This window comes from Bombus pyrosoma, linkage group LG2, assembly GCF_014825855.1.
Source record: "Bombus pyrosoma isolate SC7728 linkage group LG2, ASM1482585v1, whole genome shotgun sequence".
NCBI lineage: Eukaryota > Metazoa > Arthropoda > Insecta > Hymenoptera > Apidae > Bombus > Bombus pyrosoma.
This window is the reverse complement of record NC_057771.1, coordinates 7,915,405-7,940,807: the sequence shown is the minus strand read 5'-3', so window position 1 is coordinate 7,940,807 and position 25,403 is coordinate 7,915,405. Positions and strand designations below refer to the sequence as shown.

The following is a 25,403-nucleotide window of genomic DNA, read 5'->3' as shown; positions in this document are numbered from 1 at the left end:
CAGCCCTAACAGTCTTACACATTTCCTCATACGTTCCTCATACCTTTCGTACAGATTTCACGCTTATGGCGTTGATCATTCCCGTGTTAAGGGCCAACCGAACGGTACGATTATATCCACCTCGTTGTAAAGAAGAATCGCGATCCACGATGGTTCATGGTTGCGAGGAAGATATTTGCCTTGGAATTAACGCGCGCCATCCTTTCGAGTCGGTAATACGGCTGATGAGCCACCCTTAAGCGCGAATCGTCGGCCGATTTCGTGACCAAGAGCGACGCGACACGGGCTACAAATGACGACTGGAATAGCGTAAACACCGTAAGCTGGGTGCGGCGTGTAAACGCGATCAGATTTACGACCGCGGTATTTACCGCGATAAGCCACGACCCACTAATGCGAACCGTCTGTAGCAGCGCGAGGATTGAGCGTTGAACACGCCACTCTCGTGGACAGAAACTTTTCTATGGGGGAAGAGAAATGCTCTTTGGATGGTGCAGACGTCTCTGATGGAGACCTATAAACCGGCTGAGGGAACTTGAACCGTTCAATTTCTGCGATAGTCGTCGAAAGTGCAACAGAGGAAAAATCTGTATTTCTTTCGCGACATAAAAACTGTCCGAGAAAAGAGTTGTAAAGTACAGTACAGCATGAGAATAACGACGAGAAATAATAGTTCTAAAGCAATATCGAGAAATAATTACTCGATCGACGATGTTTCTCGGTACAGGTTCATAGAATTTAATTTATACGGAGATCAGTCAAGTAAATTACCTCCTCCCTTTATTTTCTATCGTATTAATTTCTACCTTATTTATTACGGTATTTATCGGAACTTATTCGAAAGCAATAGACAAGAAATGAAATAGTTTGGAAGCTTGCAAAAATTATTCGATGGAACTCGTTACCTAAAAAGACGAGCATTTAAAAAAAAAAAAAGAAAAAGAAACGAGGAAAAGACTCGAATTCTAGTCGAATCTTTCTTAACTTTCGCTGTAGCCTAATACGTTGGAAAATAGCAAATGAATGTACATAAGTTTATATTAGCAATAAAGAATATTTTTGTTAATCGCTCATAGCCTCTTATGCGAGAGGAAGTAATTCAGCGTTGATAACTAATGTACGTAAATATAAAATATTCAAACGACCGAAACAAATTATCGTTTATCTATATAGCGAGTAAACAGATGCATATTCATACCGCGAGTGCAGGAACTCAAAGCATCGTCCGTTTCTGCATTATCCGCGTCGCAGAAGAAACGAGAAACAGAAGGCGAATCTCACGGGTCGCATCTCCTCACACGGCACGTACGCAGACTCGTTTCACGATATTATGCACATCCAGGGATTCCTGTCCGTGTCGAAAATCGCCACGAAACACTGATAAAATTCTATTCCATCGGGAACGAATAAAACTTGACCCCCGAAACTTTCCAACTAATAAAAGAAAGAACAGTGTCTAGACGGTGCAAACAGTCTCCGACTGATCTACAAGGATTCCAAGAAATATTGTATTTAAAACATAGATGAGGAGATGATTAAAGTATACATCGTCGGTCGATTCTTCAATTATTTCACATTTTTGCAAAGAAATACTTCTTTCTATCAAAACACCAAGTGGCATAAAAATCGAGCAATTAATAAAAATGGACTCGCCATATTTCAAATGTATACTAAAAATAAATAGGAAAGAGGAACAACGAAAAACGTTCAATTTGCACGTATTAAATATCAGTAAACATGCTAATACCCATAAAGTAATAGCCAGCAGTACTTGCTATTGGACGAAAGCTCGAATGAAAAAAGGCGACTCGCCAAACAAAAATGCGAGCAGAGAACACGAAAACTGGTAAATAAGATGAAAGGGTAGCTGAAGTTTTTTTCTCCCTCTTGCGACGTTCTAAAGCACATCGATCCATCTCTTATTCGTCAGTCGTCAACAATATCCGAGTTTTCGATCAAAGGATCCTGAATACTCGAATGCCGCTCGGCCGAATAAAAGAACGCTCGTTGCTGAACTATTTGCCGATGATCGTCCAAACTCCTTTTTGCGTCGCTTCGATACCTCCTTTATTGTTTTATGACCCTTTCAGTGGATCGCTTCCTTCTTAAACGGTTGAACCTTATCCTACGTTATTTTCCTATTTGAAGCTCCGTATGGTTAAATTACGTTATTTGAGTCAGCTAAACTTCAAGATCTTACCATTTAACCTTAAACAGTCGAATCATTTTCTTGTTTTTAACATTTTCTTTTGCTCGACCTAAGATGCACGATGCTTTCTCATTCCCTCGTTATTACATTAGAGACTAATGCCGTCTCAGAGTATGCGACCAGTTTCATTATTCTGTGTAACGTTCAAGACCGAATTTTATAACGTTGAAGCACAAGTGAGTTCAATAACTCTATCTTGTTATCATTATATCTTAGTATTGAGTTGGCAACTAAGTGATTGCGGATTTTACCATTAAGTGGTATTGACAAAATCCGCAATCACTTAGTTGCCAACCCAATAGCTTCTCCTACTTCAGCTACTCCATGTCAAATTTCACGACGAGCTTCGATATCGATTCGTACGAATCTTCGAACGATCAGCTCGTCTCGCGTCGCTAAATCGTCCTCCATAAGCGAATCAGCTGCATAATTCGCTCGTCTCGTAGCGCGGAGATCGAAATCGTTCTTTTTATCGCGACGATCTCTCGCGTCTGCTGAAAACCGCGCGAAAGAAATTAGCCGAATTCCGAAACAAAGGGAACTTTTATCTCGCGAATTTTTAGCTTCGTATACTCTTGCCGCTGTTTCGGGTTTTGCATCGCGAGCAAATTTGCATGGAAATGTTAGGCTTTTAATTCCAACTCCGAATCGCTGTATAAAGCGTTCTCTCCGTTCTATTGATTTTCGGCAGCTGATTTTACTGGCAGTTGCCGCGGTTAATCAAATATTTAGGGTTTTAGTCGAAAGATAGATTCATCACGTTGGATTACACACACCTTTCTTTGCGAAAATAATATTTGGTTGACAAAATGTGAAATTTAATACTACAATTATTAATTTCCAGCCGTTTATTGTATAATGCGTTAAACGCGGATAACGTAGATGGGGCGTTGAATGAATATGTACTTTGAAATAAACATTAATTAGCCGCTCTCTGTTGAATATGGATATAGTAAAATTTCGTAACAAACGGTATTTCGCGCTAAATTCTCGGCAATATTAATTAATTAAATACGACGTACGTCGACCGGACCAATTATTCAAATAACGTTTTATCGAGTCCTTTTTTTGCCCAGGGAAACGTGTTTCGTGAAACACGTTCGGTCTCATTGGAGGATGTATCTCCCGGGAAGACTTGGTAGTAGTTTTCCCTCTTTTTCAGAAACTCGCTGATAAAATAGAGCGCTGTAAGAGAGAATGTATAACTATACGCCAAGCGAATGGACGAAACACGGTTAACGGTGTCGCGTCCTCGTAGTTACGAGCAAAGAAAAGGAAATTAAACTCCCTTACAACTCTATCTCCATATATTTTGGTGGGAGAAACGCGATCCACTGACTCCATTCGCTTAAACGCGACCATCCTTTCGCATCTGTTCTTTTTTTTTTTTTTTTTTCAATTTTCAGAGCCAATCGATATTTCGAAAAGCTACAGCTACAGATAGTTTTCAATTGTTTCGAGTGGTTCAACTAATGATGAAAACGAAAACGCGGATGGAAAAAAAGAAAAAAAAAAAGCTGGAGATCGACCCTTTCAGCACTCATCAATCAAATTGAAACGCGTTTCGTGTAACCCTGCCCGTGACAACTATCGATATTTCGATGGAAGAGTTTCCTTGAAACGACGACGTTCTATTGTAGGTACGGATAATCGCTCATCGCTTTAAACCGCGCCACGAGCAGATACCGCGTCTTATCGACGTTCGTAGTTCGCACAGAAAACAGCAAACGTATAAACGATCCAACATTCCCTCGAAAAAGCCTTGCCATCGTCGGAAAATACCATTTCGAATCAAGATCTTACAACGCCCTCGTATGTACAATCGCTCGACTCGGGAACTTTGAAAGCTCTTCGTCTCGATTCAAACTCCTCAAAGAAAGCGTACTTTTTCAAAATTTTCAGACAACGCTCGCACACGAATCTCCGTGACCCGGTACCGAAAGAAACTTTCGTGGAACGTTTCCAATTTTTCTACCACGTTGCTTCCTCCTGATGATACGTACGTATCGCCGCGTTTCCACGGCTTTTAACCAATGGCTTTCCGACTGCCTGCCTCGACAACGAGAAGACTACGTAATATTGACCGACTTCGTCGTTCCGAGTATTTCCAGCGCCGATACCCTCGGTCCGCCGAATGTGTGCAAGTTTCAACGTAATAGAATTTTTAGAAGCAGTGGAGTCGATCGATATTTCTCGACACGACGTGCGCTAAATCAATTTTGAAAACTGATGCTACGTAGCCGGCGTCATCAAACAATATAGTGGACACTCGAGCGTAATTTTGCCGGCCAACGGCGGCAGCCAGGTAACTACGTTACAAGGGATTTCTAGGTATCCCTAGCCTCGGTTTCAGGGAAATTTCAACGCGAGCAGTCTCCAGAGTGCAATTCACTTACATAGCTAATACCTGGTGCCGTCAGCCGAACATCAGCTGCGAGGGCAGATTCTATTAAGGAACGCTAGACCATCTTATCAGTTACAACTCCCGTAGGATTTTAGTTTCAAAAGTCTTGGTTAACTGCGCATTCAGGCACACAACGACGCGATTGTAGAACCTACCCGATGAAGATACCCGTTGCTCCGATTCATTAACAAACCGCCGAGCCCCTTTCAATGTTACGCTCGTAACACTTTGCACCGTTTCAGAATGATATTTCGAACTGGCGATTAATCATGCACTACTATACCTCGAATTTTTATCTTTGAAACGTGTTCTCGTTTTAAGAAATAAAAGGATGTTTCGATATGGTCCGCTGGAAAAAATTAAAACGAAAAATAATGCATTTAAGAAATTTATTAAAAGACAAAAAGATACGATTGAATATTCGTGCAGTGAGGTAGTCTTTTTTTTTAATCCAAATCGTTCTTTGATAGCATGCAGGAGAATAAATGAGAAAACTATTCCAATGAACTGACTAAAAGCTTAAGAGACAAATCTCGGATATTAGAATAACTTCGCCGACAATAAAGCCGCGTAATACAGTGGAAAGCATAATTGAATTATAATTTGTATAAATTATTTCTTATCGCTGTTAACATCTACCCTCACACACCAGCCCCTGTGGCCTAATGGATAAGGCATCGGTCTCCTAAACCGGGGATTGTGGGTTCGAGTCCCACCAGGGGTAATCACAATTTCGAAATTAGCATTTTTATTAACCTTTACATTCCCTAAAGTAATTTTTTCCAATTATGTACCTTTGGGTAATTTCAATTTTAAAAGAAAACACGTTCTTTAATTTTCGACTCGTTTTACGCGCGCTAAATCTGAAATGCAATTAAAGCAACCCTTGAAGCTAAAAAATTTATCGCCACGAATATTCTGCGATAGATGCTTCGTGCCACAGACGAATAACAAATATTTACAACGTTAAGAAATATACTTAGGTTACTTTTATTACGTTTCCTTTATGGATACGTTGATATAAATGGTAATAAAATAAAAAAAGAAAATAATTTACATAAATCGTGGCTAATGCTTCAGTTACTCGCTTCATTGCACGTTATGATTTCAATACAGGCACGTCCTATGATATTATCTCGCTTCTCTTGTGTAACATCTAGCTAACTTTGTGATTTCGTAATAACAGCTCATTAACATATTCCGTATACCATACGCCATTGTAATATCAATTTCTAATAATTCCATTCCCCATACGTATAAGCAAGGCTGAATATATAAATAAATAAACAAATTACAAATGCAAACAGCCGTATCGGATATTCTTCCGTAATTTCAATAATATCTCCTACTGTATTGTCAACGCGTATTATAAACAAATCAACGTGTTACTTTTACATCGATACAATATAGAGCGAATGTAATGCTACACAAAAACGATGACAGGATCTCCCTACTTTTCAATATAATCCGCTGTGCAGGTGGACATTTTCTTCTTTGCGGATTTTTGTCGACGAGCGGAATCAGTGTGGGGCCAATTATCGCAGATTGTATGACGGGTTCGCGAGCGAGATGGTTAACGGCGCTTCAATTGGTCTAATCGCAGTCACTTTGCCGGGCAAGTCCCCGCCGGGCACCGACGTTCACGACCCGTTTATTAAATAAGAGCAAAGGCCACGAACCATTTGCAAAGTGGGACGAATGGATTAGATTTCCTGTTGCAATTCTACGCGTGCATACGTCCGCCTTCAACGACGACTAATGAATGCACCGATGAAAATCGCTCCATTTGGGCGTGAGATCGCGTTACGTTCCTCCGCGGACAAAAATATCGTTAACGATGATAATGATAACAATAACCATTTGAGAATATCAGAATCAATAAGCTACGGCCGATTCTTTCCGAGCAATTTTCTATGGGAAACTATTGTTCGGATATCGCGCGCGGTATTATACGTTAATTAATTCGCGTCGAAAGTTTCCAGTTTATAAATTTCTAATTATATTTAGTAGAAACTTATCCTTGTTTCTATCGAATTCATGACTGGCTGCTACACGCTTGTGATGTGTTAATGTGAGAATAGGTTTGGATATCTCTCGTTTGAAATGAAAATTATGGTTTGATATGATTGAAAAGGAGTATGTTCGGTGCAAATAAATTCCGAAATATTACGATTATTATATGGAACAAAGTGTTTCCATTTGTTTGATTATTTCGGATAATAACGGACAATGAAAGGTAACGAATAATAAGCTTTTGTGTAAGAAATGTCGGGAAATATTCGCCCGCAAAGTAACTTGATATCGAAATGCTGTATCAGATCAGGAAGTAAACATCTATTTCATAGATGTTATCCGCGGTATGGAGTAATTATTCGGACCAAGAGATTCGTTCAACAGAAGCCAATTCAACATTAGATCAAACCTAAAACGACGTGTGTCGTTCGCGACGTCACTTACAAATTGACGTGTGTCGGTTTTCTGTTTTTGCTATTACTAAAAGCATCTAATAAAGCAAGTGCATACTTTCGACAAAATTAATACCGACCGAAGTAATGTGTTATTCCTTATATGTGTTATTACAATAACCTACATATAGTACATTAAAGTACACATTACAGGACCATTTTCAACAATGAACACATACACACACACGACAATCAATTTTCCCTCTATCAACAGAGCGACGAACCCTAAGCAAACTATGGCCGATGAAACGCGAGACGAGTTCCCTCGTGAGAGACTCGACAAATTTTTCAGCAGAAAGATCTTGTATCTTTGCGAGGACAACGAAGTCCTCGGGAGAACCGAGGGCCAATTGGAAGCCGTTTTCTACTCGTCCTGGAAGTCACGAGAACGAACGGTGACTAATAATACATCGTGAGTCACGACATGAACCGTGACATAACCTCGAATATCCTAGTCCTCTCGGCTTCTCTTTTCTCTTACTCTGTCTCTCTCTCTCTCTCTCTCTCTATATATATATACTATTTTTCTATTCTGCGTTGATAGCGGAACCCTTTGCCTTTCCCTTTCTTAAGCTCACCTACGCGAATCCTCGCCGACTCGTGGAACAGCTTGTAAAATATTAGAACCCGGTGAGCAGCCTCGACAACAAATAATCAGTCGCCGTTTCTCCTATATCGCCGCGTAGGCGGAAGCGCTATTATCATCCTTTCGAATCGAAAGGACCGATGAATCGAACATCGATCGTTTCGTAGACTCAGCTATACAAACGACCTAAGGCATCGTTGTTGTTGTCTCATTTATCTCGTTGATCGTTAGTTGAAGGGAAATCGTAAACTTTAGAAACGAAGATATGCACATAGAGTAACAACGTCCATAAGTCACGAGACACTTATTAGTACATTTAGAATAAGCATACACCACAGTGGCTGACGGAAGTATTTAGAAACCTTTTTCGAGTATAAGTCACACACAGAATTGATCACAGAAGTCATATCATAATGAACTTCAGAATTGTAAACTAAAGAGAACGGATAACATTCGAAGGCGTTGCTTCTGAAAATTTATCTACGATTTTACTAATATTCGTTTCGTTATGAAATTTGTTGCTGCCATACAAGAGCATTCATTAACTTGTAATTTATGTAACGAATAAGTTTCATTAACGATATTAGCTCAAATGTACAAGAGAGGTTAGTATTATAGCGAACCTCGATTATCAGGGTATATTATCAGGTTACAGTATGTTATACGCGGCAAGGCAATTCGACAAGAATTATATTATACGTTAATGAACGAATAAAAAAGTAAATGATCTTCTCTCACGTAGAATTAAAAAACAAAAAAAAAAAACACGGGTCACGAGCAGTTCCTATGATCGATGTAGCATGATAATTTCGTTCGAACGGTAGCGAGTGTAAACAAGGAAAAAATTACCGGCTAAATTAATTCCTCAACATCGGTGCTCTTAATAGCGTCGCTAATAGGTATCATTCTGATGCGAGCGTTACGAGAGCAACGAAAGATTCTTGTCGACGCAGTTAGTCGACATTTTAACCTGGTATGTTAGCTCGTTACACTAATTAGAGAGCGGAAAGCCTCTCGAGTATCGGGCGTTGTATCAAGGATGAGTATCGCGGGAAAATTTATCTCCGAGAGTACATCGTGTATTGGTCGATCGACGGTATCTGAATCGATTCCTCCTCGTGGCTTCTAGAGCGGAACTCTGCGTTCGTTCCACGAACGGCAAGATGAACGAGAAAAATCATTGAATAGGCCGACACCGTGTGTTGCTAATGCTAACCGAGCGAAAACGAGAAACAAAGTCGTTCCTAGCGAAGCTACTTCACGTGGCGAGTTTACCGTTGTGTACTGTGTACAATCTGGATCGATGCAAACATTCCATCAGCAACCTCGAGATGTTATTAAAATAATTACCGATCCTCGAGGCTCCGATTCTCTCCTGTTTCGTCGGACTAGAAGCTTTCGGGATTTTACCGAGGGATTTTAATCGTTCGGGTCTAATGTAAATGAGCTTTAATTAAGATTTTAACGTACGAAACGGAACTAAGGAAGCTAACGAACACCAGTACGCGTCTATAGTCTGTGGAAGGGACAACCGATGGTTTTCTATTTCCTCGCAAGACGAGAAACGATCGACTGTCGTGTTTTAACGGGTGTTGCTCAACGACGAGACAACTCGTCACGCGACGTCGGCCGTTCCGTTGAATGGAAGACACGATGTGATAAAAATCAGTCGTACGTGATTCGGTCTTTAACGAGCTACTTTCACGGCATTTCTCTGCTCTCACGACCGCTTATTTGGTTCATTGTGCAACTTGAATCGTCCTTCGGGACCTGCCACTATTTACACCTCGGCTCGTCGTGTTCGCGCATTTAAATCGTACGCTCTGCTTTGTCTATGTTTGCAGCGGAAACGCGAGGAAGCAAGCCAGCTAGTCGATGCAATACACGAATCAAGAAGTACTTTAATGGAAACTTTTCCTTAAGGTTACACATTGACAGTTGGCCTTCCGTAACTTCTTGATTAAAAGTGCTTCTGCGAAATCGTTTCGCCTACTACGCTAACGCTGCCGTACTTAGCCGGTAACTTTGTAAATCGTCGTTCACACGAAACTCAAGAAACGGAGGAGGAAGAGATCGTTCGGTGCCTGGAACGAGTTCCACCAAGCTGGAGGGGATTTCCCTAAGGACTTGTAGCGCGTAACGAGTAATTCTTTCTTGTGACACACATCTCCGAGAGGGATCGAAACTTTCCTCAAACGAGATTTCTCTCGTCTACCGTTGGATAAAAGGGGAGCCAGGCGTAGCCAGCCCCCCTGCCCCATGAAAACTGCATGATGATTAAAAACGTGGTTTAATCGTCTAGAGGCTTTTCGCCAGTGCCGCTCCTTTCGTTCCCGTTTACTTGAATTTTCAGACCCCTCTGTTGAGACTGCGCCGCTCAAATTATACTCCCACGGCTATATTTCAGGACGGTGGCGTTCCCCTATGCTACCTTCGAGTACCTGCAGATTATGGGATCCGGTCGTGGGTCGGCCTGAGCACGTAATTCTCTGTCCTTTCAGAGAAATCTCAACAGGCTTTATTTCCAGGGCAGGTAGAAATGCCCTGGTGGTACATAGTTCCTAGAGTAAAAGGTTGCATCGGCCCCTCAACCCGCCGGCAATTGCCTCCAAAATTATTACGTCATGCTTGTAATCGTTATAAATAACACGATATTCGTACAAACGAAAACCTCCTACCTTTGTCTCCTTCCTTTGAGCTATGAATTTTCAAGATACACTTGCACGAAACACCGATAATACCGCGAAGCGATATTACGCCGGCTATTCTGATGCAATTTGCTCGATAAATTCAACGGCGTTAATACGACGGTCCCCGATTCTCGAGCAGAGAAACGGAAAATACTTATTTCCATTATACGGGGAAGAATTATTGAGACAGGTCAAAAGACACGACGGCGGAGCTCCTTAGAGAGTCGTTTAATTTTACAATGCGGCATATTTCTTTGCGATTCATAGCACCTGCCCTGGTAATAACAAGCAGCCGTTAACGCGGCGAACAGGGACACGGAAGCCGATATTTCATTCGCGAAAATTGATGGGATGTTCGCGTTGAAGAGCTCCTCTTCGAATTAAATGAAATTTCAAGTCCAGTTTTATTCCTCTCGTACGGTGCTTGTCTCATCGACCGTTCTCCCCGGATGAAACCGGCTTCCTCGTTTCCTGAATTTTCCATTTTGCATTTTCCACGGAGAAAAACGTGGCGCGCTCTTACAAGGCAGACTCCAACGACGCAAACGTTTCGAAACGATCGTGGACAGCTGACGTTTCGACGTGATCCATACAGAGTACTCCCGGACGAAACGTTGCGATTAATACGTCGCAGACGGGTGCAGGATACTGCCGAAACGACGAGGTGGAAGACACAGAGAGGACCGCACGTGACCAACACGCGTGTTCCTACATTCATACGTGGCCGGATTTGGCTACGTGTATCCATTTATGATGCAACCTAGTTGCATCTCTGACCAGAATACGATCAGGCGAGCGTAAAGTGCAGTCGAACGCAAAATCGCCATTTTCCGTGGACAATAACCCGGGCAATTGCACGGCTTTCGTCCGGTCTGTTAAAAAATTTCAGGTAGAAACAATAGCCAGTCACAGGATGTCAAAAAGGTACACGTTTAAAGGGACAACCGTGAAATCATTCTTTCCACTGGAAAGACAAATGACGGTTATTTTCGGTGGTCATTGGTTTCGATAAAAGAATTTTCACGTAAGAGAAGAATGTTACGTAAGAGAAGAACCGTCTGAGGCAATCTCAGTTCCCCGAATGGTACGCTTTTAACGGTTCCAACTTCTATGAGCGCCTTAAAAGGTGCACGGGCACGCGCCCACGCACGTGCGTGTCTTACCAGCTATGAGATCTTTCGTTCGAGTCGAACAAATTTTTTCATCTCGTTCGCTCCTAACGATACACCTTAGGAATACATCAAAGAACGTTGGGTCTCTCTGGAACGTGACGACCGTTTGGAAGGTTACTCGAAATTGATAAGTTCGAGTAGTAAACGGTTACGTAATAGAGAAATAGGAAAGGAATTTTTTAGAGGGGAAAAAATGTAAAATAGCAATAAAAAAAAGCGGGGAATAAAGTTACAACTACTAGAACAATTCATGTTGGTTTTTATGGACCTGAGATAAAGTCACCACCGTAAGTGTGAATTATGCCGTGATTGCAAAACGTGAAAGTCGTAAAATACGAACTGTTTGTTTCCTTCTATTGAAATAAATATATTTTTACTTTTCCACAGACAAATTTAATAATTTATCATCTTTGGATTCAACCTATTAATCTACTAATAAATAACGTAAGTGGCCATATTAATACCAAAACCGATAAAGCACCAACATAACAAAAAAGAACTGTTTGTTTTGTCTAAGCTGAAAACGCATGCAACACGTATCAGCAATTAATCATGGGATGTTTCTATTATCTCGCGCCCGGTATCAGTCGTGTATTATTGTTTGGCGTCATTAATCCGACGTTAATCCTATCACAATGGACTTGGTGACGTAGCCTGTACCTAAAATTCTTCCACGCATTACCCTAACAAATTACTACAAGTGTTATCTGGTGTGCTGAATCATTATCTATACAAACGCAGACAAACAATCGGTAAATTATCGTTTCTTGGTACGCTGTAAGCGTTGAACGAGCAACCGAGTTTCTTGGAGCAATTCGAATGGCGCGTAGAAACAAGAACGAAAGAGCTGCTCGTTAAGTAATTATTTTTAGAAGAACGATAAGCGTACACTGGTTGCTGGCGATCCGGATCACGGTGCGGTACGTTCGTTGATGTCACATCTATCAAGCGAATCAATTACAACGGCGTTCCTTGTTTCCTCGCGAATGAGAGCGTGGCCTTTGCTTTCGTTTAACGGACACCCACGCACGTCCCAGCATTCTCCAGCCCCCGTACCCTTTCAATTATCCCATAGAATTATTTACGAGCTCTCCGAGACGCCCGTTGAAAATATTACATACATATTATCGATCGTGATCTATAGGAACGCCGGCTTATAATGCTTTTCCGCAAATTAGTAACTCCGATACGTAATCGTTCGATTGCGGACGATTATGCATTTATGGGAAATTTCTATATGCAAATATATGCAGAATGCATAAAACCACGGTAAGAGGTCTCACTATGCCAGGTTTCATTCGATCGCAGTCGTTCTCGCTGGCCGAAATAATTAAATAGATTACACTTAAATTTCGTCATTGATGGTACACTATTCTCAATATTGTCATTGCTCGATGAAATTCTGGTAATATATAATTAATAATATGATAATATATCGTTTATGCCGATAACTGCAATATTGTCTATTCTTGTTTCGTCTCATCGTATCATATTTTTGTTATATTTTTATCATCTTATTATATTATTCACTATTTTTTCTAATTGCGAATGATTGGTAAATTACATTTTACTATTGGTATATACCGTGATCCTAGATTTACGAATGCTTCGAGTAAAATAAAAAAGAACTTCGTAAATGTTCGAATTTACGTCCGCGATCGTCATAAAATTTTTCTCTTGAATAATTAAAAAATGCCTAGAAAAGTGAAGAATTGTCTATCATTTCGAAGGTTGTAGAATTTTAACGAGCAAACTGACGTAAAATTTTCCATCCAGAAATGTTTCCCTTCTGTCAATGACGAATAGCCAAATGTTTGCGCAAATCGGATGTAACGGGAAACGTGCCACGCTATTGACATTCTCTACTTCCCTAACCATTTCCAAAAGTTGGTCAGACTTTCGACGATCGATTTCCTTATCGGCGTACACTTTTCAGAAATTTCCACAACTTTGCGACTATAAAATTTATCTTTTTATAAAATTTACCAAACCAGGTAAACCGGGCCAGGCAAACTTCTTCGTACATTTTCCTATGAAATAAGAATATCGTAATTATAATTTAAAAAACGCGATTAATTCCTATTAACGTCATAAAAGAATATTATTACGAATAAAGAATACTTATTGATTTAAGCAGATTATCATCCCTTTCGAACATGCTGCTGACATGCTCCAAACTTTTAAACAGAAGTATAAATACGACTATACCACTCCGAACGCGTTAATGCATCCAAATGAGATACTTATTACGCGATAAGCTTCTAATTCGCACAAAATCGTACACGCTTGTTAAAACATATGTACTTCACATTTCGGCGAATAGTTTAGCGGTCCGTTAAAAGGCAACATTCTGTCCGAGTATTTTCGTCTCTTTTCTTTTCCCAGTGAGAGCCGGCGGTTTCTGCGTGCACACTGAATCCCAAGTTCTGCGGTTGCTCCGGCTCGAAAAGGAGTGTTTTAATTGGCGGCATAGGTAGAAGGGAACTGGTTCGCTCGTTCGTGCGGCAAATTTGCATTCAGCGAAAAGGCGAGAGTGGCGGGTAAAGGGTGGAGAAAGAGGCAGGGTGGAATAGAGGGGAGGAGAAGGGGTATAGTGGCACGACTACAGCTTTTTAAGGCAATGCTCGGTGAATCGACGAGATTTAAGCCGAAACTGTTTCGCGGCTTCGCTCGATATAGAAACTTATTAGCGTAATTAACGGACTACCCGAACGTTCGTTCGGCTGGTCACACGCTTCATCTGATATTCAAGAAACGAGCGAGTTAATGACGCGCGAGCCGATAACGCGATCAAATTAATCGACACGCGCCACACGAAGGAATCATAGGTGTAATTAAAAATTAATATCGATTCATTTGGACACGATCGAATGATAATCTGCCCCTATTCTCGCCTCTGGTTAATACGGAATCGTTCGTTTAACTCCGATACGATCCAATTGCTACCACGTTTCACACTCAGATAGTCTTACAATTGGTACAATTAAAAGAAAGTTTAATCCATTAAGAATCAAGCGATAGCTTATTGTAGCCATAAGAGTCCAATTACTTTAAATTTTATAAGATTGTATAATCTACGTGGATGAAATAGCGACGAAAATGGATCAAACGAATTTTTGAAATCCCCTTTCACAGTCGCAATGTTAAAAAATTGAATTTTATAAGGTAAAATATTCTTGGTTGCAAAAAATTGCAAATTAAATATTGCCTTCTATATTGCGTAAACTTGTAATATTTCCTAAAAGGATGGATATTTATTTATACTTTCCAAATTTATTACTCGATTTTTCATTAACTCTGTATCTAGCAATTACGAGAGAAAATTAGGTGAGCTTGGATTCACTCGTACGAGCCACTCACGATCCAACCCTGCCACTTCGCCGTTCGTACTCCGAGGATTAATTAATTTCTCGGTCAATTCAAAATCGCGGGCAAACTTGATTCCATTGTTAGCCTCTCGCCTATAAACTGCTTGGCCAAATTCGGAATTTTGAAAACTAGAGCATTTATCAGCCAAACCACGGGACAACTTGCATTCATCGATGGATGCGTCGACAGCGAAGCGTAGCTTTCAACTTCAACCGACCAGATGCATTCGCGATCTATCGATCATCGTCGGTCCTCTTTGTCGAGTATGTACACATTAGACTTGCCAGTGCGTTTATTACACGCGATAATTTTTTAACATCTACCGCATGACTTCACAAGCCTGCAACTCGAGCTCGTGCACTTAATGACTCGACGCTGCCTAAGATAGCCTAAGTGGCCATTGCAATTAATAACCATCGTACGTATATGCCGATTAATTCAGTCGTTAAAAGAATAAAAATCAAATTGTTATTTTTTTTCACATTTCTAGAATTGTACCGGAGAAACGTCGAATATAACAAGCAACGGGGAAGTTGTTACTAACATTCGCGAAAGTGCTGGCTATGACAATAATGCATTCGATTTTGCTTACCTTCTCCGATAACACCGGAGCGAGATCACGTACGGCATAATGGAATACGGCAAAGTCCACTGCTCGCTTATAAATATTCTCACATAGCATTTGCTACGCTGAACTCACGCCAATCGAAGATTACATCACAGCTCGACATTTATCGCGTACAAGCCATTAAATATATATATATATATATATGTATGTATGTACATCGAAGCTCACTGACTTCCTGTGATGTTACGCGTTCCAAGTTGGAAGAGGCACGTTTGACATTAGATAGCGCGATCAAGTTCAATACGCGAATAATGTATTCGCGAATGCAATTCAATTGCAACAGACAAGTTCCACTTTGTGACATTCGAGTATCAGTAGGAAGCAATGTTTCATTTTCATTCATTCGCTAATTACAAATATGTATTCAGATTATACGAACTGGTCTCGAACTAAGAAATCAGTGCTTTGAGTGCTCGCAGCACTCGAGTACGTATTTATAAATACTTCGACATTTCAAGATCTCTACATTGATTTTCTGATTTTTATTTCGTTCGGTAGGTAAAAGAGAATATTTTAACATGTAAATATACGTACAGCTTTATTACTCGTACACAGGTATCTAAAATCGTCTTTAAAATTTGAAAAATATCGTCGTAATATTAGAATATCGAAGATATTAGAATATTCTTTGTCTTAATATTTATGTCGTTAATTTCTATATCTTTCGATTTAACAGATTCTTCCCACTTTTAGGTATTTCATGTTGAGGTTGACCGATAGAAGAACGAGTGGATGAATTTGTAATAGAAAATATATTGAAATAAATAAAGTTCGTGCTGATCCAGATCCTCACTCTCATACCGTTACAATACCAATAGAATCGATAGGAAGCACGTTCATATATTTATAGCAAAGGATATTACCAAAAAAGTTAACCGTGTAACTTTAGCTAAAGACTATAAGGAACATAAATAGAAATCTATTTATTAGCTCCTTTGTTCCTAGATCTTGTAACCCAAAACATAATTTATATTCAAGGGCGCAATGATATGGACCTCTCCTTATTTAGAATATTTCTTTTATTTCACTAAATTTTATTTTCTACGTCACAGCGATCTTCCACGTGAAGGATATACAAAAATAAAGACGTAGAGTTTTTCCTCAAGTAATTACTTCAACATTTCATATTAAAATATTCCTTTTGAGTCACAAAGCGACGTTAAAATCAAAAAATGTGTTTTTCGCGCGATCTTTGATAATATCTTTGATCCCGTTGCTAGTTCAATTAATACGTATATCGATCTGAATACAGTTGAACGGACAATTTAATAATTAAAAAAAATTCCTCAAGTCGGACGGTGAAAGAAAAATTCCAGCAGTTTCACGGCAACCATGTCCTGGACTATGCAATTCTGGCTGTGTAAACGACCCGACGTAAAAATTGAAACGTGCTTCATTCCCGGCTCTAGACGTGGTACGTTTAATTTTAATGCTTTCATTAAGGAACCCCCCGTGGGTGGTTCGCTTCTTTCGCGATAGTACAGTGTATTCTTCGTGAACTTTGCTTCTTCAAAAATCGTTTTTAACGAATCCTTTGAACCCTCTGTACGAGGATGAATATACATTCGCTGAAATATCCCAACTATTTAAGTATCGTTGCAATAGATACGATTGTAGCTTTGATCGAAACGATAACAGCATCAACATGCTTATCCGGCACGTTACGTATTGTAGTATTATCTTCCTTAGGGTTGTTCTTGCAAATTTTCTCGTTCGCAACAGGTATAAATATGCTTCGTACAAAGTCGATATCCCTCGTGATTTCGTTTAGCGCCTTCGTAAGATAGGGTCGACGTGTTCGTTGACCCTTGAATTTCGATGACGAACCTCGGCTAAAGGGCACTTTTCGCTTCGTCATTTTCTGCTATGAGAACAATGCTACATTTATAATCAGATACGAACAGCTCAAAAGTTATATCAACGAACTTCATAAGCAGGAAAGTATAATACAAAAAGATGTTTTATTTTGTAAAATTTATCTCGGAATTCGCTACTGTTCGTGCTCTTGCAATAAATAAGTTGCTTGCTTCTTAAAAGATTACTGGAAAGAACGATGAAATTGAGGAATTAAGGAAAAACGGAGTTTAGGTAAATTTTGTTACATTCGCTTTGCAGTTCGTCATTGTCATTTATTTAATTCTTTCCCCGTGTCATTCTACCGTGATAAATAAATTCATGAAAATAAACGAATTGTCTTCTGGTAAGATTCACGCTGATATTACGTTTGGAAAATAAAATTGAGAAGTTTTAACCGCTAGAGTGACGAAAGTAAAGCGTATTCTTGAATGCAAAAGAAGAAACGCCAATGTCGCATAGGTATACCAGGCTTACGCACATAGTAAGCGATAACGGTGATAACGAAACACTCGACACTTAGAATGGAAGCGTTTTGTATGTGCTCGCAGAAATCGTTACCATATATACATACGTAACGTCCGATCTGCCCGTTCACAACGCGACGCCTGGGAATGCACCGTTGCCTTAACTTCGTTCTCATATTCAAACAACAACGAAAGTTAGCTATCGTCTTTGCAAACGTCGAATATCAACATTCATCTATGTCTATGTTTCACGAGAAAGTTATTCCCTTGGTTCATATTTAGCTTGTAAATTAGATGGATATAGAGCAGAGAGGCAATTTTAAATGACGCGTACTCAGAGAAAAAAGTCGTACGAGTGAGAAAATGTTGAAATTGATCGCGATCCTCGAGTGTTGTGCGTCTCAATGTCGCTTTAATTTCAATCAAGAGAAAGACTTTCAATATTTTAATCCTTGAAGGTTATCGCGTATGAAATTTCGATAAACAGTATATAGAAATAATATAGGAAAGTGTGTTTAATATATCTCTATATCATTGAACTTTCGTATCGATATTTCGAACAATTTAAAAAATGCAATATAAACAAAGTCATCGTTCAGAGCAGAAGCACTGTATCGGTAAAGCTTTAATGAATTAAATATTGATTAATTAATTTGATGAAATTCAAAATAAAAGCCTCTAGACATGTACAACGCGTATATCGACGTTATCCTTTCTTGCGTTTATTTCGTTTTTATAAAATCCCTCGATCAAAATCAAATTGAAAAGCGGGACGACCGTTTCCAATTTTACACATATATGTGTATAGAATAAAATTCTATAATAAATTGGAATTTTATTAAAAAACTACTTATCACGCATAACCACGAAGACCTGGAAATTCAAAACATAATCCTCTAGGTACGTAGCCCTACTCTCTTGTAAAAAAGAAAAAAAAACCGGAAAGAAGAAGAAGAGAACTCCATTTATACAACCATTCAACAGCAAAAACTCTCAATTAATATCCAATCGAAGAACAGGAATCTCTGATTCTCTGTGTATAGCTCGATACCGTTCTTTCCATTGTATCCGCTATACATATTCAGCGCGAGAGACGATCGTGTGCCTCAGGTATAATTGGAAAACTATCGATGTGCTGTAACCTGAAAACGGCGAGACAGTCTCATGCCAAGCCACCAATAACGGCGAGAGCTCTTAATCCCAAATTGAAACTCGCAGCATGAATACGTGACTTGGAGGGCTTTCTAATTTCTTCCGGTACCAGTTGAGGAAAGAACGTGATGTTTAGTTCGCGGTAGCACCGTGATAAGATTTACGATATAGCGACGAACGAGATGGGACGCGAAAAATAACGATATTTCAGCGAGGGAAGATAAACTCGTGTTTACTTTGCTCTAAATGTCCGTACATGTGGCGAGATATTAACATAGTTTTGTATAATCAAAACGGTCGATAACGTACGTTTACGTTACGCAGGTAAAAATGCGATAAGGGGACCGGTTGCTTCGGTTCGTTTTCTGAAGAGATTTTTGCTGCTTCCTCTTCGAATAATATTACCCGCATTACTCCCCTTATTTATACGTGTATTAAATTTAAGCTTGCGATATTGCGCCTATACGCGATCCCGTTAACGCTATAACTGGAAAACTGTACAACCTAACCATGAAGAATAAGTGAAAATGGAGTTCAAATTATTGGAAAATATAATTTCGTTTATGCAGCAACCGAATAAGGTCAGACCAGCGTCTAAAGGGATGTTCTATCGTAGAGCGACGAATAAATTAGTTTTTTTTTTTTTTCGATGTAATTTCTATGAACTTCTATAATATTTTAGGATTTATTTCGCGAATTTGATCTAAATTTTGAATAATATACAACAATTTTCAATAGTTGCAAGTCGCGCTAAAATCAAGCTAGAACGAATATCACTTTTAATTTTGTTAAGCTACTCCGTGAAAATTGATGAGAGAAACCTAGAAAAATCGATAGTCCAACTTCAAAGTACGTTTTTTAATTATCGACTTCTCTCCTTCATTCTACTACACGCTATATCCAAGCTTATCCTGATTAAGAATCTTTTTGGTTTTCTTATTTCAAACTAGCAGAATGGTTGGAATCTCGGACGCTATGAAAAGACACCTTTTTCAAGCGAGAATGTCCAAGCCTTTAGATTATCCGCGCCAATTTTTATTATATTTCTTTAAAAATGCTTGTATAATACTTCTATAATATATATGTGTGTGTGTGCAAAATGCCGATGAAAAAATTATACAGTTCCTTTGTACAAAAATAGCAAAAAACGTAAAACTGCCATTCTACAACAGAATATCCTCTTAAATAATTTTGACGATTTCATACCTATGGGAAACGTATGCAGAAACCTAAATAACAGCCAACATTATCTACTTTTATGTCCGCTGTAAACGAAATCTATTTTGCGTTTTTTCTTCTTACAACTGCTATTCCATGATTATAACCGTCAACAAATAAATAACAAACGCGGTATCTCGCAATAGTATTCCAGAATAAAAAAAAAAAAATAAACGACAAATTCACAGAAAGCACATAATATTAAGAAACATGTAAAACATCGAAAGAAAATAGATAAACAGCTAAAAACAGACTCATCTCTAGATTTTATTTCTTTCGTTGCATTCATAAATAAAGAATATTTATGAATAAAGATATAATAAAGATGTCCGGAAGCCAAGAGATGTTTCCACACTCATCCGTAGTCGACTTATTATCGAAGATCCCGAGCTGGTTTATTAACCACGTTGCTCTCAAATAGCAAAGCTGTTCCGGATTACGTCAAACATAAAATACATTACCGTTATTATTATACGGCCATTAAAACAACCAGAAATCGCGCACGGGTCTGCAGTCGAGTTCGCGATGAAAATCTGGAGGAAAATCGCGAGGCAACGAACCACGGCGGCGCTAGTCAAAGAGGAAATATTCATGCAGTCGATTCTATCCAATCCTGGCCGACTTGAATACGAAAGAAGGTAAAAGAGCGGCTGGCGTTAAATCTCTCGACGGCGGACATCGGCTGGTACTTTCAGTAACGAGAAAACTACTTCAACCTTGACTAAACCGTTCCACGCGCGATTCACTTAGCGAACGCGTCGCGGAAACCGCAACTATCCGCGTGGAATTCAAACTACCTTGGACGTTTCGCTGGATAGATACTGTAGTTGCCTAAGAATCCACAACGAGCTGTTTCTTTTTTTTTTAGTCGGTTCTAGGGTCTTTTTTATTTGACGAACGCGAGAAAGTTTAGGCCACTTGTGAACCACCGCGCCGCTCCGAAAGAAACTTCAAGGAAGTACCTTTTAAGTTAATTTACCGTAACAAAACGACTTTTCGAGTGTTTTTGAAATTCACATCGCGCGGTTGTTTTACCAGGACCGTGAAACTTTGTACAGTTCCTGTCAGGTTTTTCAGCTTTTGACCGAGAGATTTATGGTACTGTCGGCTAAAACGATCGAGAGACAACCGCAGTACAAAGGTGCAATGGGAACCATTTTTTGAAATGTCCTACGAACTCATGATCCAATTAATGTTCGTAGTAATAAACTTTTGCACATTTGAATACATTATTGTGTCTTTGAACTTTTACCTTTTTTTCTCTTTCAATAATTATAATTTAAATATTGTAGCTGCCTTTTCAGTTAGTTGGTACGGATAATTATCTTGCGATCAAAAGGGCATAAACGAGGAAATTCTACAAGTTAGATTCTAATTAATAGTTTGTAATATTACAGATTACATTATAATTCTATAGGTTCGCGTGTTATTCGTAGAATACTATGGTAATTATCGACTTTAACTTGAAAGTTGGAACAGTTGAGAATTACGGACAAACTTCTGGAAAACACGTTTCGAGCTGGTTTGCCATAATAACACGATTTTTCCAGCGGTTTTGAAATTTACGTCGCGCGTTTCTTTTCCTTGGACCGCAGCACTTTGGACGAATTTCGTGCCAGGTTCGTACCCTTTGACCGTATAAGATTTATAGTACCATCGGTTTATATACATTGCTACGAACAGTTAGTGGATTGCTACCTGCTACATATAAATAATTCTGTTACAATCAAGCGAACAAAAGGGGACCAATTCTATACGTTTGATAGCTTTATGCGTATAACACTGTGATAACGAATGCGCTGCGTAATTAATTTTCCCAACTTTTGAAGGTATTGATATTTTAATATTTGTGATATTTAATATTTTTTAACTGCTCCGATTTTGCATTAAAAGTTTCTTCGTCGATCTCTGGAAACCAATAGAAAAAATCAATTATGCTAATAAACGAATCAAAGTCGAATCCTGTAACGAAATCCACAATAACGGTCAAGTATAATAAATATAACATCAAATATTACAAAGTAAAGCATGAAATAATTATTAAAACAAAACAGAAAATAAAATGCAGAGACTCGCGGAATAAATATAAAAATCAAAGTGACACAGGAAACGAACCTCTAATTGTTTCGAATAGCCTATTCTTTTTTTCTTTTTACTCTATTCCTCGTTTTAACGAGAACGTCGCGTGCAAGTATATATTACGTTTCAGAACAGTTCGTGACTATGTCATATAGAGTAATTAGACAAACTACGAGACACATTCGAACGCCTCCACTCGGTCAATAAAAAACCTGATACGTATTAACCTCAAAATGAACCGGCACGGTGGCCAATATAACACGATCATCTCGGGGGACGCGACGAGAAAAGCCTATGGTGTCGCACGACGGATTTCTTGTCGTCGGCTGACCGCTCTCTCGGATCCTGTATCGCTCTCTTTTTCAGCGAACCGACCATCCTTCTCTCTCCCGTTGTCCTATCCTACGCCTCCTTCATAGGCTTTACACGATGGGAACCGGTATGACCGGAACGAACAGGCAGAATTCTTTCTATGACTGTCAAAACAAGTCTGTCCGCTGATTTAACGAACTCGCATCATCCGCTCTAATCGATCATACGCGGCCTTTACGTACCTGCATTTCGTCGAACGTTCGAATGCTGTGTCAGTTTCGACCGAAGATCTACCGAAAATACACGAACATCTACGAATCAACTATACGAGAAATTACTAGACATTCATATTCCTATTGGTATCCTAGATGTAATCTAGGATATTTCGTGATACGGTCACGTTTTTCTAAAATGGTTCGTATTTTTTCGGCTGCAGATGTTTACGTATTTATAGAAAATTTAAACATGCAAAAGTGCAGAGAACGTGTCTAACATAATGTAAAGTTATATTTAAAATATAGACTTATATTTAAGATAGAGTAATTGTCATGGTGTTTAGTAAGTAAAGCAAATCTCTGCTGAAGTTTCGTTTCTCGAGTTATATAAAAATACGAATTTGCATAAATATCTAGTAATTTTAGTACGAATAGTTGCAACTGCTTCTCCATAACCTAATCGGATGAAAGTTTCAACGTTTGACATGTATACGCGACCACGACCGCGACCGCGACCACGGTCACCCTCATAAAGTACCAAAAATACCAGAAGTTCGTGGAACACTACGCGCGAATCCAAACAATATTCGCAATTACGCGAGATTATTACATCCCAAAGACATAACCAAAGACAGTTACATCGAATTAATATTTTCTATAACGTAAAAGTGATGTTACAAAGAATCGAATAAACGCGCCATTCGGATATAAACACGTGTCAAAACATGTCGCCATTTTTTACACTTTTTGCGTAGTAAATCCCGCGTCCTTCACCAGTAATCCGAAACAGCGTTACGTATAAGCAGCCTGTTTCGAATAGAATAATAAACATGGACTTACCGAGCGCGTCCTCGAGACGACCGCGTGCCAGCAAAAAATAAACACGAAGCGAAGATACACTGCAAGTTTGTACAGCTTCCCGCGTGCTATGATCAAACGAAGTTGCGTAACGCGACAACTTGTTCGCACAATGCGTTGAAATACGAAAGAACACTTGATTTATCGCGCGGACACGCCAGGTAACACTGATTCGTTGACACAAAATGTCGCGCGGTACGAGGAGAGACAATCCATTTGTTTTGATGAGAAGATGCGAAACGAAGTGAACTCGCACGAAGGTTAGAAAAGAGAAGCGCAACAATCACCTTCCACTACGACGGCTGGAGCGCGACTGACTGGCCGTGCCGGCTAGCTTACCGCTACGCTACGCACACGGCCTCGAGTTTCGAATTACGCGCGGCTTAACGACTCTACATTCTGCATCTGTCAGTCTTACCGCTCCGAGATGAATACATGGTTATTACGTGGTCATTTTGGAGCTGACGTTTTACGCATGAAATACTGTAGCTCGCAAAAGTATTCAAACACTTAATTTTTATATACATTATAATCTTGTCCTAGCTCTCTCTAGGTATTAAAACGCATTCTGACTTTGTACAATATACGATAGACCGTGAATTTTTACGCATTTATGATGAATTTGAGGATGAAAAAGCGCACAGAATGTATATGATATGCAAAAGCATATAAATAAATCCAGAATTTAGTATTCATTGTATTATTTAGTGAAACAATTATCTACCTAGGTTTCATTTCTTATCTGAATTTAAAAGTTGGTTGAAGCAACGATCGGCAAACGCAATGAACGAACGAAAAATATTTGATAACTTTTTAGCGATCTTCAACATACGTGTATAATTTATACTGAAAACCTTATTAAATATTGTGGTCAATATAACAAATAATTGACTGTTGAAATACTGTAATGACCTCTGCGAAATCTATGCTTCCTATAAGCATCGTATAAGTAATATCTTATAAGGAATTTATCAACGTATCTAACCGCGGTTATTGTCGTGTTTCATTATAAGGCTAATGAAATTTTTAAATATTTTACATAACGCATACAGTGTATACATGAAAGATTTCTATGATAAATGTTCAAACACTTTTTTTCGAATGAAAAATTACCAGTTTTATTTTCCTTTCTCTCGAGCGAGATGAGATTTTTCCCGTTAAGCGACCGGAGGCATATTTACAGTAAAATGACCGTCTACTTAGTTACGCTTAGAATTATCGTGATTTTATCCATGATTAATCGTGTTGTTTGCAAATATAAACTGGAAATAATTATGATTTGCTTGTCAAGTATATTAAACGTTTCAGTTGCTATGCTATCATTAAATTGCGATACGGTTGGCGATAGTAATTTACGTTGATAGCCTGAAGAACGATTGCGCTGACAATAGAGATGGCAGAGACGGTGAAAACCGTTCAAAGTAAGACTAACCCACGTAAATTCCATTACATAGAAAGGTCTATTGTGTCCGTGTTAACAGCGCACGCGTAGAGAAACAAAGCGACAAAGGGATTAACAGAACACATGGAATTACACCGAGGCAACATAAACAAATGATGCCTATCAACCATGTGGCGCGGTAGTAAACTAACTCCTAAATAAGGTACGCGAACGTGAAAATCAGAGCTTGCAGTCTTTGAGTATTAATTAAAGGTGACGTGGCTGGAATCGTACGGCTTAATGAAATTACTGAAAGTAATGAAAACTCAAATTAATCGGAGAAG

At 39.2% G+C, this 25,403-nt stretch overlaps 1 protein-coding gene and 1 non-coding gene across 3 annotated transcripts in view; one reads left to right on the top strand and one right to left on the bottom strand.

Moving 5' to 3' along the window:
* Positions 1 to 25,290, bottom strand: part of LOC122575639 (CD151 antigen-like) — a 90,740-nt gene extending 65,450 nt beyond the window's left edge. For both annotated transcript variants that reach the window (XM_043744908.1, XM_043744918.1), the window contains exon 1: positions 23,661 to 25,290. The gene's annotated coding sequence lies outside the window, so the exon portion shown is untranslated. The remainder of the gene's footprint in view (positions 1 to 23,660) is intronic.
* Positions 5,265 to 5,337, top strand: Trnar-ccu. Its single transcript has one exon. It is a non-coding gene; the product is annotated as a tRNA-Arg (tRNA).
* Positions 25,291 to 25,403: the final 113 nt, after the last annotated feature.